Source organism: Parasteatoda tepidariorum, chromosome 6, assembly GCF_043381705.1.
Source record: "Parasteatoda tepidariorum isolate YZ-2023 chromosome 6, CAS_Ptep_4.0, whole genome shotgun sequence".
Classification (NCBI taxonomy): Eukaryota; Metazoa; Arthropoda; class Arachnida; order Araneae; family Theridiidae; genus Parasteatoda; species Parasteatoda tepidariorum.
In genome coordinates, this window is record NC_092209.1 from 36,528,866 (window position 1) to 36,546,468 (window position 17,603).

The following is a 17,603-nucleotide window of genomic DNA, read 5'->3' on the forward strand; positions in this document are numbered from 1 at the left end:
TATATATATAATTTTAGAAAATCCATAAATCAAAAGATACGAGGTAATTTTAACTTGCATTCAAATGTTTGTACAATAGAAATAAACATTATAGCTGGGATAGACATGTAGCACTAAAACAGCCAACGGTTAAAAATTAAAAAATTGTTAATGTAGTAAATTGTTAATATAGTAACAGAATGCAGAAATTTTCAAGATTACATTCAGTGTTCTACGTAAGTTAATGAGCGGATCCCGAAAACACTGAATATACAAAAATCATATATTTTCTATCGAAGACGCCCTAAATTTAAGTAAATCGCTTATAACCAACTCGGATATGACAACAATAAAGCAATTTCAGAAATATATAATTAAACATTCTGAATAAGCACAGATAAACATGAATTCAAACCTTTCTTTTTGCAATCACAAAACTCGCTACGTTACCCAAACAACATTTCACGTTCGTTTACTCTTAGAGATTTGTTTAAATAGCGCAAAAAGTAAACACATTAAAATAGATTAACACTCTTCAAAAGTGAACAGACGTCGACACAAAGCAAATTGTTTGCTAAAAAGCCAGCATTAAATGTCAACAATCCGTGACAAAGTCGACTAATGCATTTGAAGTTACTCAAATCGGGTAGCATGTAACTCAAGCTGTCCAGTAAACATTTATTTTTGAAGTTCAATTTTTATAATGGGTTGTATAACCGAAAACAATGATTGAAAATAGGCATTCTACATGAATATTATTGCTAACTTTGATATTTTATTGTTGTAAAATGTTTTACAAGTATTATTATCGTAACACAATAACACTTCGTGTGACTTTCATGTGTCATTAGACATTTATGTTTTCGTGCGACCGTTTTCAAAGCAGCCAGCAAGTCCTATCTAACAAGACCCTTTGCTAGTTTCCAGGAACAAGACCATTAGCCGATTGAGTTGATTTTTTTATGAGATAGCATTTTAGATTAGTTAATAAATTTATTTTTTCTGTTTCAATGTAATTTTCAAGTTATCAAAAATTGAATCCTTTATATTAAATACGAAAGTGAACTTGCCCGGGTTATCCTTCAGATCACCCATCAATCGCTCTGTAGAGTGGAGGTAGCAGGTTCGATTCCCTCCTTAACTTTGTTTTTTTTTCCAACATGACAAATTAGCTTTAATAATTAGCATACAAGTCTGCATGTGCATGTGTAACAATAAATAAAAAGAAAATGAATTAATTGCGTCTCCAAATTCTATTCGTGCCGCAGACATAGAATAGTGTCAGCTGTAAAGGATTGGTATAGTTTCAAAATCTGGTTTGCTTTTTAATACCTGTATTTACCTGCGCACGTTATCTCCAGGTAATCCATGAGTCCGAGTTAATTCAGGGGATAAATATGAAACGATATTCTCCAGACAAAATTAAGGACAGTGATAGCTCGTTTGTTAGAGAATCGAACTTCGTTCTAGAGAGACCGGGATTCAATCTTCAACTCCTCTGAAATCAACCAAGTACATTCTGTATGCATATTCGTAAAATCTGTGCAGTTGAAAGTCCTGTTGTTGTTGTTCATTTACGTCGTACTAGAGCTGCACAATGGGCTATTGGCGACGGTCTGGGAAACATCCCTGAGGATGATCCGAAGACATGCCATCGCAATTTTGATCCTCTGCAGAAGGGATGGCACCCCCGCTTCGGTAGCCCGACGACCTGCACGCGAAGTCGAGCACTTTACGATAGAACAGTTTAACGAGGACCAATACCGCACACCCTCGGTCCCTACGCAGGCCGATCCAAGTGGTCACCCACCTGCACACTGACCGTAACCAGTGATGCTTGATTTCGGTGATAGTTGAAAGTCCTATGGTCGGTCGCGTCGCCGAGTAATATCATGTGTACTTGGATCCTGAAGAAAACGTTCTTCCCCTTCAGATTTATATCTGAATTGAGGAAGTCTCCTCTTAGATGAGATCCCCTCAGCAAGGTCAAAGTTGTGATGGCATGTCTCCAGAACATCCTCAGGAATGTTTCACAGACCATCTTCAATAGCCCCCTCTTCAGCTCTAACGCAACCAAAATAAAGTACCGATCCTTGAATTTCTTGAAACAGTTGAAAGAAGAGCAGCGGTGGCTCTGGGATAGAGTGTTTGCCTCCCAATGAGTTGACCCAGATTTTAATACCAGTGATGGCTAGTTGATACGGATTCTGCTTCCGGCTCGCATCGATCACAGTGTTGATGTAAAATATATTCAGTGGTAAACGAATCATGTGAGTGATTTTCCACTCCATGTAACACAAGTGCTGCTTAATTCAACATAAAGTCCTCCACGTAGGTTAGCTTGTTCCAATGCTCGATCCAGTAGTTTCCTTGTCTTCTGGTTTGGATTTAAAATTACTAGGTTACGTAGTAGAGCGTTGATGGTGGGAAAATAAGAATTGGGTTGGATGTCCAACGTTGGTTATAAGTAAAAAGAAGTACTATAAAAAACTTTTGAAAGAAGAGCTTATCAACGGTAAATGGTAAATATCGCTTCCTCTAATAAACGGTTGAAGAAATCGGATCTCAAATTGAATATCAATTGGAGTCATTCGCAATCTACATCACTGACTGCGGTCATTGTGCGGGTGGGTGACCACTTGGATCAGTCTTCGTTGGGACCGAGGGTGTGCGGTATTGGTCCTCGTTAAACTGTTCTACCGTGAAGTGCTCGACTTCGCGTGCAGGTCGTTGGGCTACCGAAGCAGAGGTGCCATCCCCTCTGCACAGGATCAAAATTGTGATGGCTTGTCTTCGGATCATCCTCAGGGATGTTTCCCAGACTGTCGCCAATAGCCCATTGTGCAGCTCTAGTGCAACGTAAATTAACTACAACAACATCATTCACAATCTATAGCATGTATATTCTATGAGTTTAAACGGCAGTTATATATTGCGTTCAAATGAGTATTTATTATTTTTATCTATATCTTTTTGAAGTACTGATATGAATTTCGCAAAGTATTCATATAATTTTCTGTGAATTAATCAATACTTTGCACAAATATAAAGATAGATTGCTGTGTAATAACTACACAGTTATTACGCAATCTATTTTTATTTTATATTTATGCATTTTATTTCACAAATCAAATTAAAATCTCAAATCAAATCAATACCCGAATCGCATTGTTTTATTGGCCATAAAAGTAATATGAATTTTTTTCTTCTCTTTTGACAACTTGCATGTATTCTTTGACATAATTCATTGGCCAGAACTTGTAACAAAAGTATTAACAGTTTATGTATATCAATCACAATCAGTCATGTTGTACCTAAAATGATGAATTATCTTTGCATAGTAGAAAATTATTATGTAATTTTCCGTATTATATCCGCAAGTCTTTAAAAAATAATTTAATAAAAAAACTTTTCACTTTGTCACGCGATTGTATACTATTTCGTGGAGAAAAAGTTGAAAGATATATAGAGGTTTTCTTTTTTAATATTTCAGCAATTTTCATTTAAGAATTATATATACGATACGTTTTTATCCTTTTTTCACGTACTTCTTAACAACGTTTTTTTGATACATTCTTTGAAATCGACATATTAAAATATGTCGATCTCTTGACGACAAATTTACTTATTAGATGAGTAAAAAATTCAAGATAGGTATTTTCAATTTCGAGGTTAAACAGAATTTTCTATTGTTCAAAGTAAAAAAAAGAAAAATTGCTAAAAATAGAGATTTAATACTTTTTTTTTTATGAAAAAGGAGCAAAATGAAAGGAAACAAAATTTAAAATAAGAACCATACTTGCCACCATGGCTAATTTCAAGGTTATTTTTTACCTTAACTGAAGCAGAAAAAAAAATTCGTTTCAAAGACAAATGAGGTGAAGAATGGTCAAAGTGATTATGTTTTTAACTTAACTCATGTTTTTAACTAAAGAACATATGATTTATGTATTAAGTCTTATTAAATATTGCTTTGACTATATTGTAGCTATAAACCATTATTTATTTTTTTTTTTTTTGCGGATTGGTGGAGAAAATGGTCAGATTTTTAGCAGTTAAATAGTCTTTATTTGAATTAATTTTAATATTTACCAACTTTTCATCAATTAATTTTTTATTAAGTTTTAATTAATTTATGATTTGTGCCATAATTGAATTTTGTATACTTAAATGTCTGTTATATAATTAAGAGTGAAGAAAAATAGTTGAGTTTCAGCTAATAAATTCTTCCGGTACTACAAGCATTTATGGAAACGTTAAAAATACTGCAGAGTTTATTCCTTAAAAGAAATGTTATTTCAATTTATTACTGGCTTATTTTTCAAATATAATGTCAACAGTGGTATTTCTGCTGTCCGAAGAAAAAAAAATCACATTTGACAACATTTCCCTTTCTCTACTGCTCGTGACAAATAATGTTTCTGTCAGTTTTTCAACAACTGCAAGACAAAATGTTTTCATTTTGTTGTGGGCGTCTAAAAAAGTTTTATGTTATAACATAGAGTTTTTACTTTTAGGTCTTAATGATACATTTGACAGAATCCATATCTTTCATCCACTGATCGACTCTTCTATATTGATTGCTTTTCGCAGATTTTTTGATACTGAAATTGTGAGACAAATTTTGTTAAATGCCATAAACTCTCTCTAAATGGAAACATTCGGTGCTGAATGAAAATTCCGTTTCAAATCATTTTTAGCTTTACACAACCACACATTTTTGTAAAATATTCTTTTAAAGCCATCCTTAACACTGAAATAATTAAATATTCTTATAACGCATTAAAGAGTCTGAGAAAGGAAAATTATAACTTTTTGTTGCTAAATTTAACAAGTAATAACAATTTATAATGTGAAATACATTTTTTTGAGTTACCCATTGTTCTATATAGAATATTATTTTGATTTAAACGATGTTTTGCTTTTTTTTTCGATTTGCAAAACATTGTTGTTTTTGTAATCGCAAGTTCGCTTTAAAAACCGTTCTTTTTTTTAAAATTAAGAATGTGATATTCTTTTGAAGCATTTTGGTAACCACTATTGTTTTAAACTTCTTCAGTAATGCTTTAAAACTTGAAATATAGATACTGCCATCTTTTTCATTTCATTCACATTGTTGAATCTAGAAATTCACTACATACTACACGGAAAGTATTTAATTGAATTGGAAAAAATAAATGTAAATTCGACAAAGAAAAAAAACTGCTTAAAGATAAATACAGATATTTTGAAAATTTCAATCGTTATCCATGAGCCACAGATATTTCTCCTTTTTTTGCAGAATTTCTCCGTAAATTTTACGGTTAATAAATGTAAATTAAAATAAATGTAAATAAAATGTTATTAAAATACACGTAAATTCGACGGAGAAAAAAAACTGCTTAAAGATAAATACAGATATTTTTTAAATTTCAATCGTTATCCATGAGCCACAGAAATTTCTCGCTTTTTTGCATAATTTTTCCGTAAATTTTACGGTTTAAAACTATTTTTTACAAAATGTTCTTCTTTTCTGTTTTTCACCCAACTCATAAATTGATTAAAACTGTCAATACTAATTTTTGTCATACACTTTTGTTTACCGTAACATAACTTAATATTTTCTTTTAAATCATTTTACGATTATTTTTTATATTTGCTCTCACTTTTCGGAAGTTATTTATTTTCTTGAACATCGTATAAACAAAATTTCGATAAAAAATTCCAAAAAAAGCTCAATTAATGTTTTTACCGAAGTTTTTTGGGAATGATTTTGGTTAAATTTATAAAATATTGTTCTGTAACATGTTATGAAATTTGGTAAATGTGGTAAAATTTAGTAATTTTATTATGATACCTTTAGAGAATGGCATAAAAAACATTTATTCGATTAAATTTAATTTTCAGTTTTGTATTTTTACAAGGTGTGCGGTAAAGAACTATAATTTTGCAAACTAGAATTTCCGGTGGGGTGCTGCCATATGAACTGAAAAATTACCAGATAAATGATTTAAACAGTGTATATTTTAATTTTACCAACCAGACTTATGGTTTTTTTGACAAAAAATGTCATTACTATACAGTGCGGTAATCTTTCCAAAATATTTTATAAGAGTTTTAAAGTGAAAAGATTTCAATTAGTTTTAAATTCCATGAAATTAGTTTAAAAATTCAATACGAGTTATATAAAAAAAATTGAAAGATTGTTATGTGTAAAAAATGACTTCGGAATAATTCATGATGCTATTTTTCTCTGAAATAAGTTAATTTGCCTCTCCTCAAAAAACATTTTCAAAGAATATGTAAAAAAAAAATGTTCCTCCCTGTTGAGAAATCAATCTAGCTATAATTAAGAAAATACAAAAATGCATGTAGGGAAAAAATAAAAGTAAGTTAGATATTTCGTAGCAAAGGTTTAAAAAAAAAGACAAATTGAAATAAAAACAAACAAACAAGAAGATAAAGCAGACTAATTTTATTCTTTTGTCCAATGCGGATTGCATAATTAAATAAGAATAATTTAATTAGTGGTTTTAGTGGGAAAACTGAAGTGACTTCAGTAAAAGTCATGTCTTTTTTCTTACCGAATTTTTTATTTAAAGGTTGACAAACTTAGATTAGATGTGGAACAGCATATCTCGTGAGAGAGTTATGTTCGGATATAGCTCATAGTGCGTGTTTACGAGTGTGAACAAAGCTCGAAATACCGTGTTTGCGAAAATGAACAAATCTCGCAATGCGTGTTTACAAAAACGAACAAAGCTCGGAATGCGTGTTTACAAAAATGAACAAAGTTCGACATGGGTGTTTACGAAAATGAACAAAGCTTGAAATACCGTGTTTGCGAAAATGAGCAAATCTCGCAATGCGTGTTTACGGAAATAAACAAAGCTCGTAATACCGTGTTTGCGAAAATGAACAAAGCTCGTAATACCGTGTTTGCGAAAATGAACAAATCTCGCAATGCGTGTTTACAAAAACGAACAAAGCTCGGAATGCGTGTTTACAAAAATGAACAAAGCTCGACATGGGTGTTTGCGAAAATGAAAAAAAAGTAAGGGCCAAAGTTGAATTACTTTGGCCCTTACTAATTGCGCATACTTAAAAATAAGTATGTAATTGTTAAATTTGAGTTAAAAATTTAAAAGACGCATTTTTTGTTGTGTCTATATTTAAAAACAGGCATCTTTTACAGTGTCCATCTTCATTACAAGCATTTCGAGCAGTTCCTGGAGACAAAATATGGTTGAAATTTTGATTTCGATAATTTTGCTGGGGCCGACTTTTAAGTTCCGACTTAAATTTTTTTTTCTTTCTAGAACTGAACCTCTCCTTAATAAAATCTTGCTTTAGTATAATAAATTATGATCAAGAAATCAAAACAACAATATTTTAATCATTCGCGGTATTTAATGTCTTCATTTTGTTAATACGAAATATGCAACCCTTTTTTCTTGTGATATATTTTTTCCCTACACTTTTTTCTTTAAATCTCTTTTTTTATTGTGATTTTTCCACGTAAAATGTTGCCTCAAAATCATTTAAATTAAGTGAACTTTGACGGTATCGATTTTTATGCGTTTTTTCTAAATTTTTTTAATATAACTTTGAGAAAAAAATAATCTTTTGTTTGAGTCATTTAGTATTAAATATAATACGTTAATAGAACTTTTTAATAAAAACAAAATGGAGACTTCAAACGATTTTCATAATTACGGTCTAAAATTTAAACATCGAAACCTTGTAGAAGTAGTTAAAATTTCATTAATTTAAAAGCTCCCTTATATATTTCTCCACGAAGCATACTAAATATTAATAAAGATTTTAATAGCATAAATAATTAATTAAAAAAATGCCCTTGTCATAAGTATGTAGTTTTTTTGAACTATCTAATAAGCATTAAAATAAGAAAAAACCGTTAAAGACATCTTACGGAATAAAAGAAAATGAAGCTAATAACGAGTTCGAAATTAAAAGATGGTACTTCTTGAGTTTTAATTAATAAAAGGAAAACCTGATTGAGGTTTCAAGTTTCGATGGAAATTATTGAGTTTCTAATGAGATAATAATTTCTTAGATTTAATTTCTTTATTCGTAATTATTTATTCGTAACAAATGGAATGCTTTTTAATGCACATTTCTGAAATTGTTTTGATGTACTAACTGCTCGTTTAAATTATTTAGGTGGTTAAATTTTAATAGTTAATAATATTTTTTCTGAATGTCTTCTTTAAGACCAAAAGAATAATTATATGTGCCTAAAAGAGGTTGATAATTTTTCTATCCAATCAATCTACATAAAATAGATTTTTCTTTGATGTGTTTATGCATGCTTGCAATAAGGAGCTAAAATGGAAATAGCACTGAGAGTGACATAAAAGTTTGATATTGAATAAATTTTTTTATGGAACTGAAGGTTCTGAATTCGAATGTGTTGTTTATTTTGAAGAAACTTGAATGGTTCCTAAGTTATTCCCAAAAATCGGTTTTATTCGGCATAACAGAAATAATAATATTGCAGAAAGCGTTATTTTCCGGTAGCATAAAAGGGAAACACACTTGTATTTCGTTCAAAAAGAAATAAGTTTAAACGTAGTGTTGGTTAGAATTCTATTTTCGTAGACAGTAAAAACAATCCAGTAAAATATAGGGTTTTAAGCTATAATCTGGGTTGGTCTTATAAAAACTTATAACTTACGATGTAAATCTTTAGCCTTAACGATTTTTTACCATTCAAAAAAAGTTTTTTTTTCTGCAAAAGTTTAAAAATGAATCTGTAGTCCCAACGAAATTTTTACTCTATGGGAACAAGTTTTCACTGTTTAGGTTGAGAAAGACACTGTAAAAATTTTTGGATCAAATATCGTTATAAACTACCGGTACTTTGGGTACATCCTCTGTAAAATCCATTTTATCTTAAAATCCCTTTTATTGTGAAATTCAGTTTTGTCGTGAAATATTATTTCATAATTTTTACAGTGATATTTATTTAATTAGCGTACTTCACTGATTTTACAGTAATTACTGAAAAAATATCTTTTATATAAAAAAAATTTTCCGTAACATATTCGGGTAAGAATTTAGTTTACGGTAAAAAGTACCGGCTTCCAGAGTCCGGTACTTTTACCTGGAAATTTTTACAGTGTAAATCTGCATTCGCACCAGGTATCGATATTTCATGTCAGCACTGTGAGAACCGAGAGCAGAATTATTATCGACTACTTATTGCAGGGATTCGATCCTGGTTCATCCTGGGTCTGATGTCAAAAGTTTAGGTTACACGTGATGAAATTTATTTTAAGTGGTTATAACTTTAAAATTATGTCCATATCATTATTAACTTAATAATATAAGGATGTCAATATTTATAATCTAATCAAACAATTATGGTAATAATAAAAAATTTATATAAATAACAAAATATCAATATTGTAATAATAATAAATAAAAATAAGTATTGATAGCAAAAGAAAAATAATTGAATTTCAATAATATAAGAATATACGAATAAAAACATCTTAAAATTAAAAATAAATGACGATATATGTAATATTATTTAGTTGCCTTAATATGAAAACTGGAAATTTTAATTATGTGACTTTGTACTATAAATAATAAAAAAATAATTTTGTTTTGTTTGAAATGTAGTTTCTTTGTAACCATGACCTTATCATTGGAAATGCAGCGTTACAAAATGCTAGTTATTGTAATTCTTCCTTTTATGTTTTAAATACATATTATTGTAAAGCTAAAACAAAAGTATTGCAGCTGTACATTACATTAATGACATGAGCAGTGTATTTAAAGCTAAATTGAAAATAAATTCAAAATTATTTTATAGTTGGAGGAACTAGTGCAAATGATAATTAATTATTGATTTACGATGTGTGAATGAATAACAATGTGTTAAAAGTGTATAAAGTTTTCTAATTTTAAAATATTAACTAAATTAAAATTAACATCTGATGTAAATCAGATTATCTTTCTTAGGTAAAGAATACAGCTCGGAAAGATTTCGAAACCAATATTTTATTTATTATATTTTGTTTCTCATAAACTAAATATCAGAAAAATTTATTTGTCGAATTGATGAAAAAAAATCCCGTCTGAAAAACTTTTATTTCAATGTAGAAGTTAGTAACATTGTGAGATATATTGAAAAAGATTTTACAGTTCACAAATTATATACAGACTAAATTTATCAACTTATCAACTAAACTTATCAAAACTAAAGTAAAATATCATCCACGAAAGGGGGCTCAAATTAATATTCAAACTAGAAAAAAATAACTTTATCAAGACCTGGTCACTCGTTAACGAGGAAGGTGACATTCAAAGCACCAAAACCTGTTTAGTTGCAGGATAAAAGCTCGTTCAATTTTAATACAGCCATCAAATTTTATTTATTTAATCATATTTTGAACCAAACCTTTTTTAATACTGATTTATCAAACTTTCACAAAATTTTTCTTAAACATTTTTACTCATTTAAATAATAATTTCTTACAAGGATTCTAAAAACAAATTGAGAAAGATTCTAAAAATATATATTGAGATATTATCATTGAGATTGAGGTATTATCATTAGAAAACACCCTGTATATAAAACATAAAATGATAACAAAATTGACAATTTTTTTCTTGAGGCAGTTTCTCGGACATATTAACCATTATTTTAGATGACGAATATGATACTTTATGTCAATGTTTATGGCTAGAATAAATTTCTCGTTTCTTTTTATCTTTATCGTATTACTAGACAAAAATACCCGAATTCATATCTTCACATTTACGTTTGTCACACATTAAGTAGTTGCTTCGTTTATTAGAATTCATGCAAAAAAAAGAAAAATATTTCTACAATTTTTAAACTAAACATTTTCTTTGTGTAAAAAAAAAGTGTAAAGCAATTTGTAAAAGCCTACCTTTTTTCGAATTCCTATTGCGAACTCTAAAACGGTTGCCAACATAAAAAACCATAATTTTTCCGATTGTCTGGAATAGTTTTATTTACAAAAACCAATAAATTTCTTTTCCTATGACAATATTTGTTTGTTCAGTTGATTTTAGACTTTTTTCGATGTCGATAAAATGCAAAACATCTTTGCAATCTTTTAAAGTGTTATTTTTTAAACATAAACTACAATGCTGAAATTGCTTTTTTTTGCATATAGCTAAAGTTTTCAGTTATATAAAGATAAGTTTAAAAGCTATATGTATTACAGTTCTGATTATTTTTTAGAAAAAATTTAATATTTTGCTATGTACTTCGAAATTGATACAGGAAAAAAAGAACTTTTTGTATCATGTATTTTACAAAAAATTCCAGTTTTAATATTAGATATTATTTATAGGCGTAGGGAAATTTCTAACTGACTGAAAATATTTAAAAATTGTGTTCGACATTTTAATAGGTTTCTTTAGTAGATATTATGGGGTAAAGACTATATGTTGAAAAAATTGTGCTCGATATTTCAATGGGATTTTTAGTGGATATCATGGAGTGAAGACTAAGTGTCGAAAAATTGTGGTCGACATTTCAATGGGTTTCCTTAGTGGATATCATGGAGTAAAAACTAAGTGTCGAAAAATTGTGGTCGACATTTCAATGGGTTTCCCTAGTGGATATCATGGAGTGAAAACTAACTGTCGAAAAATTGTGGTCGACATTTCAATGGGTTTCCTTAGTGCATATCATGGAGTGAAGACTAAGTGTCGAAAAATTGTGGTCGACATTTCAATGGGTTTCCTTAGTGGATATCATGGAGTGAAAACTAAGTGTCGAAAATAATGTGTTCGATATTTAAGTGGTTTTTTTAGTGGATATCATGGAGTAAGGACCATGTGCCTAAAAAACTGTATTCGATATTGCAATGGGTTTCTTTAGTGGATATCATGGTGTAAAGACTATGTGCTTAAAAAAATTTATTCGATATTGCAATGGATTTTCTTATTGGATATCATGGAGTGAAGGATACCAGTTAAAACTAAAAGTAAATGAAATGGTTTATATTCATAGTCAATGTTTCTGGAATTTATTAGTTGGTAATTTTTGTATATTTTTTTTGTAAAAAAAGAAAGCAAATATTTCTGTAAACAGCATGATACAAACTGCCTTTAGTCATTTTCAGTTTTTTAATTGTTTTTTAATTTTTTTAGGAAAAAAGAAAGATAAAGAACTTTTGTAAACAGTGTTTAACGATCTTTAAATGTTTACAACTTTAAAAAAAAAAAAAAAAAAAAAAAAAAAAAAAAAAAAAAAAAAAAAAACGAATTTTTCTGTAAACAGAGCTGTTCATACAAAAAGTCTTTAGTTATTTTCAGCTTTTTATTTTCTATATTTATCGTTATTTTTATCTTTCTATATTTCGTTTGGAATAAATTTCAAATTAAAGAAAACATTTATTTCTTATAAAAATGTAATATTTACATTTATTTCAACAGGGCTAAAAATAGCTCTTCCTTTAAAAACGAGGAACCAGCGCGTTTCGTGTAGCCCAGCCTTAATATGAAGTCTTTTTAAAGAACGAAAACGAGAAAGTCTAAAATTAATATTTAAGTGAGAATAATTCAAAAACGCACTCGAAAGCTGACAAATCACAGTATAGAGGAGTGAATATGATTAACAACAAAACAGTTTAGTTTTCAGGAGGAAGCAGAAAGGTATGAAGGTTCTTCTTCTTTAGAGATTTAGATTCAGTTTTTTTCTCTCTCCTTTCTTGACTTTTAATTTACGTATCCCCCCAATTCGAATATTTTATTTTCCTTTCGCATAAGGACTCTAAAAATTACATATTAAAGGTGACCTTTATGGAACACCTTATATATATGCATCTGAATATTAAAAATTCATTCGCATAGCCAACGATGCGTACATAATTTGGGGAAATTTCATGCAAATATTTCAAATAAACCATCAAGTATCGAGGACTGTATAAATATTAAGATTTGTAATAATCAAATTAATTATTCTAACTCGCAAAATCGACTGACGAGCTCAAATTAAATCTTTTCGCTATCAGTAATTCGATATTTTCATTGGTATTGTAACTTTCTGATTTTAAAATCGATTTACATACAGCATGCAAATCGGGTTTTGCATACAGCATGCAAATAAATAATCAGTAATGGAAATAAATAATCTGAATTCATTATTGGGGTTATTAAATATAACGAAGCAACAAATAATATGTTTGATGACGAGAATTCACTTAATATGAAGGAAAAACAAAACATATAAGTAATCTATTGGGGAATAATTAATAAGATTTTATGCTTTTAAAGTGGAATAGTCTTAGTAAAATTTGTTTAAATTTTAAGATTATATTAAAATTTATAGGTTTTAGACCAAAAATGCATTTAACTTACATTGAAAGTTTATTTATTTTTCGATATCATTATTTTATTCCATTCTCAAGTTCTTTGATTTCTACAAAAAATTCAAATTTACAAAATCAAATTAATATGCATTATTTATTATGCAATACAGAGTTTTTGCATTTTGAATAAAGTGCATTAAATATATTATACAACTTAATTTAACATGCATTTGTGTAATAAAAACGCAGTATTTGTTATTTTATAAAATTGAGAAATTATATTTTCACATTAAAAATAAAATCAGTTTTGTGTAGAATCGACAGTAATAGTTTATTAATTTATAAAAACATTAAACAATCCTCATAATTTTGGCAAATTCTGTGTTGAAACAAAGGGGCACAGTTATGTTTTTGTTTTAAACTGTATTTAGAAAAATATACCGGTTTTAACTTTAGCCAACTAGTACTTCAAAATAAAAAGCGATTTGAAAAAAAAGAAAGAAAGAAGTGATTTTTGTTTTCAAACCTTGCTATATTTTTTTCGTTAGAAAGAAAAACAATATTAATATTTTAAAAAAAATGTGATCGCCGAAAGGTGATCAAAGGTTACTCATTGGCAAAATGGTTGTTATCGAGTATTTTTTACCCTCTTTATTTGTGACATTCACTTGAATTAGTATTGAAAACGATCAAGTTTGGACTGTGGGTAAGAATTTCTGATTCTTAATTAAAACAATAAAAACAAAAATATCGTTCAAATGAGGAAATTCTCTTTTATTCACAACTCCAGAAGTATTTATGGGATGTAACTGGTCCCATATCTCAATAAATAAACTCACCAACTTGATGCATAACAAAATTTAAAAGTGAAAAAAAGAATTCTAAAAAAATGATCAAACAGCAGCGCTTTGCCATAGCAACGCATGCAATGACGGCGCATGCGCACTGTTTACTATTACTCTTGAACACAGTTGAAAAGTGCTGTGACTACCAAATAAGGTGCGCTCGCCATCAAACCTAAAACAAAACCCATTTTGACAATGGGTTAAAATTAAGATAAAGATAGAAATGTACAGTTTGCTGCGCTACATTTCGAAAACCGTGTTGTAGGTACTCGCCAAGTTCCAAAATCAGTTTGAAAGTTTACTCAAAGATGAAAATGCTGATTATTCCAAACAAAATGTTTGCATATGCTTCTGATACTTTTATCCTCAGATCATATCATCGTTTAGCTGCATTTTTCGAATACTGTTTGCAGATTTTACTTACTTAGCCCCGCCCTCTTTTGACGATATTTCTGACTAATTTTGAAACTTTATGAGAATGAATGTAATTTTCGGAGCGGAATGTAGCAAACTGTACTGTCTACATAAGTTTTTCTAATTACTCAATTCTTCGGTATTTTTTGAGACATCCGATAACAATATCATAATATCTCTATGGCTTTTAATGTAATGAATTTAATTTATTCTAAGTAAACATAAATATATGCAATAAAATTAATATTTATGTAAATTTTGAGTTCAATTAACAAAAGATGGCGATAAATGCAACAAAGAATATAATTTTAACGCGAGAAGTAATTTTCATTGCATGAGTTACAAAGTAAAGTATTTTTTAAAGCTCTTTGAAAAAAGTAGGTAGAAACACGAAAGAAAAAATTAAAAAAAGAGAAATTTTTTTCATGCTTGTTTGTTGTTGGAAGAGGTACTTTCTAGAATACAAATGAAATATGCTTTGGATTCTTTTATTACGCGTGGAATTTGCATCATTATATTTTTTTTTTCAATTTCGCATTGTTTCTATTTTCCTCTGTTTAAAATTTAGTTTCTGTTCTGTTAAAAATATTTTTTTTCTCCCTAAACGCATATTAAAGAATTCAAATGGAATTTAGTTAAAAAGCAAATATTTATTTTTTCTATAAAAATGTTCTCTTTTTAATTTTCTTCTCGTTCGAACTGTTTTAAGGTACAGATTATAAATAATAAAAAATAGTTCAAGTTGCTGGAAATTTACTCGAATAAAAATATTTAATTGCCTAAAAAATTTGAAAATAGTTTTGCTTGTTTTCTCTTTAAGATTATTTTATCGTACCTCAGTTTGAAAGTCAAATCTAAGATCTGCTTTTCTTTTTAGTTTGGCAGTATTAAGAAACTATGAATAGAATTAAATTTTTTTAAAAGTTAAAACTGAGTTAAATTTAGTTCAAATAAAATTTACAATAGCGAGGATCTGTAAGTAAAAAAGTGACGCAAGTAAAAAAACAACGCAAATGTTTTTCTATGCATGGCAAAATAGCTACTCTTCCCAACATAATGTACATATTTGGCGCCACCCTACGCATATAAGCCTAACTAATTAGAAAATGAGTTAATAGTTTTCTTTTATTATTTTCATCTGAATTATGTATTAGTAATCATTATGAGGTTGTTTTATCTTAATTACATGAAATATTTAAATGCTTTTTTAAAGGATAGCAAATATTAATGAAGATCTATATGGATTTTTTTATTAAGATTTGACGTTTAGACATTGAGAAAGGAAGTTTAGAACTAAAACTACAGCATGCCCATTTCTGCACTTTGATTTGTTATTTACTTTAGTTTATACTTTTTGTTTATAAATATTATCTTCAAGTTCGAAATGTAAGGTCGAGTAGTAAAAATTTCTAAACAGAAATCCATCAAAGCCAAAACATGCGTGAAATAAAAAAAAAAAATCTTATGTCAATTGATGTGTTTAGTGGAAAGAGTTTATAGGTACATTAAAAAAATAGACATTTCAGGAGAAAGGTTGTTATTTTTATTCTTGCTTAAATATGCAATATTGAATTACTTTGCAAAATCGTTAAATTTCCGATTCCCGCAGTGCACCGATCGTAAAGACACGGTTCGCAGTGGAAGATCAAAGTCTACTTACTTAATTTTTTTTTACATTTTTGAAAAATGCTAGTTGTAAATGGTTAAATGGTTATAATTTTGTATTCATGGTTTTATAACTATACTTTTTGTAAATGGTTTCAAAACCACAAAAGAAAAAAAATGTCTTTACCGTAAACTTAACGGTTAATCGGATAGACAGACAGCAGTCAGTTATTTTACCATAATTTTAGAGTGAAAATTTTAACAGTGTATTACTAGCAATAATACGAGTTGCTGCTTCGATACTTGTTTAAAAAATTATTATTATTATTAATATTTTTTGAGAATGCATATCATACTACGAGTCCATTACTTTAAATAATTAATTAAAAGGACGTTTAAGATAAAAATGACGGTAGATGAAAAAACAGTTTCACACAAATGGCAATTCCGCAATAGGATGGGGAATTGCGAGAAATTAAATTTTCCAAACGTCTACTTAAGCTGAATGAAATATATAACACGTTTTTTCTTCTTCATTGTTTAAAAAATCAATAGTTCTCCTTTTCGGAATAAAAATATCTCAAAAATAATATAAAAGTATTTAGATAATAAAAAAAAACTTTTTGTGTGCAAGTATTTTTATGAAAAACATGGTGGTTCTGGTGAGTGTAATATTTAAATATTATTATTGTTATTATTAGCGCTTATGTTTGTTTTCAATATTTTCTTTACATAAGATTGAAAAAAATACAGTCAGATCAGTAAACATATTTTGCGTTGATATTCTAAACTAAAATCCTAGATCTGCAAAGAGATAAAAGCAGTCTGCTTTCACATAAAAGCATTCATCATTTACATTCATCTTTAAGGACATCTTTCCATTCATGCTTTATTCTGCTAAAATCAATGGCTCTGGGCTCAGTGCCAACTATCGTTAGTGTAACAAAGTGCGACCCTTTAAGACGTAAACATATATTACGGACATTAAGACGTTGTAGCTAGATTAGGAAGAGATTTTATCAAAGCTTTCCCATTTAAAATGCTTAAGAAAAAAAAAAACCTTGATTGAAATTGAATGAGGTTCACTTTAGAAGGCTGTTGGATCAATGGTACATTTTAAACTGTTCCTAGAATGGAGACATTTCTTACAATTGCAAAAACGAAAATAAAGTGGTTAGTGATAGTTAACGATTGTAAAGACCTAAGTGTCTCTTTGGAAATTAAAGTTTTTACTTAGTTCCGAAACAAAGCAGCAGGCATGACTTTGAAAACGTAATTCATTTATGTGTTATGGTACCGATTATTTTTAAATCTCAATACTAAATGGATTTTTCTTGTCCGACAGTTTGACAGAAAAGCGAAAAAATAAGATAAGACTGCTAATTTTATAAACCTAATACTTATTATTAAATATACAGTTTATGTAATCAAAAAGATCTCTAGAACTTCGTGTGCTTGGAAA

General features: G+C 28.8%; 1 protein-coding gene across 2 annotated transcripts in view; it reads right to left on the reverse strand.

Moving 5' to 3' along the window:
* The window catches only part of LOC107455049 (inactive dipeptidyl peptidase 10), a 439,164-nt gene that overhangs the window by 60,146 nt on the left and 361,415 nt on the right, over positions 1–17,603 (reverse strand). The window lies entirely within an intron of this gene.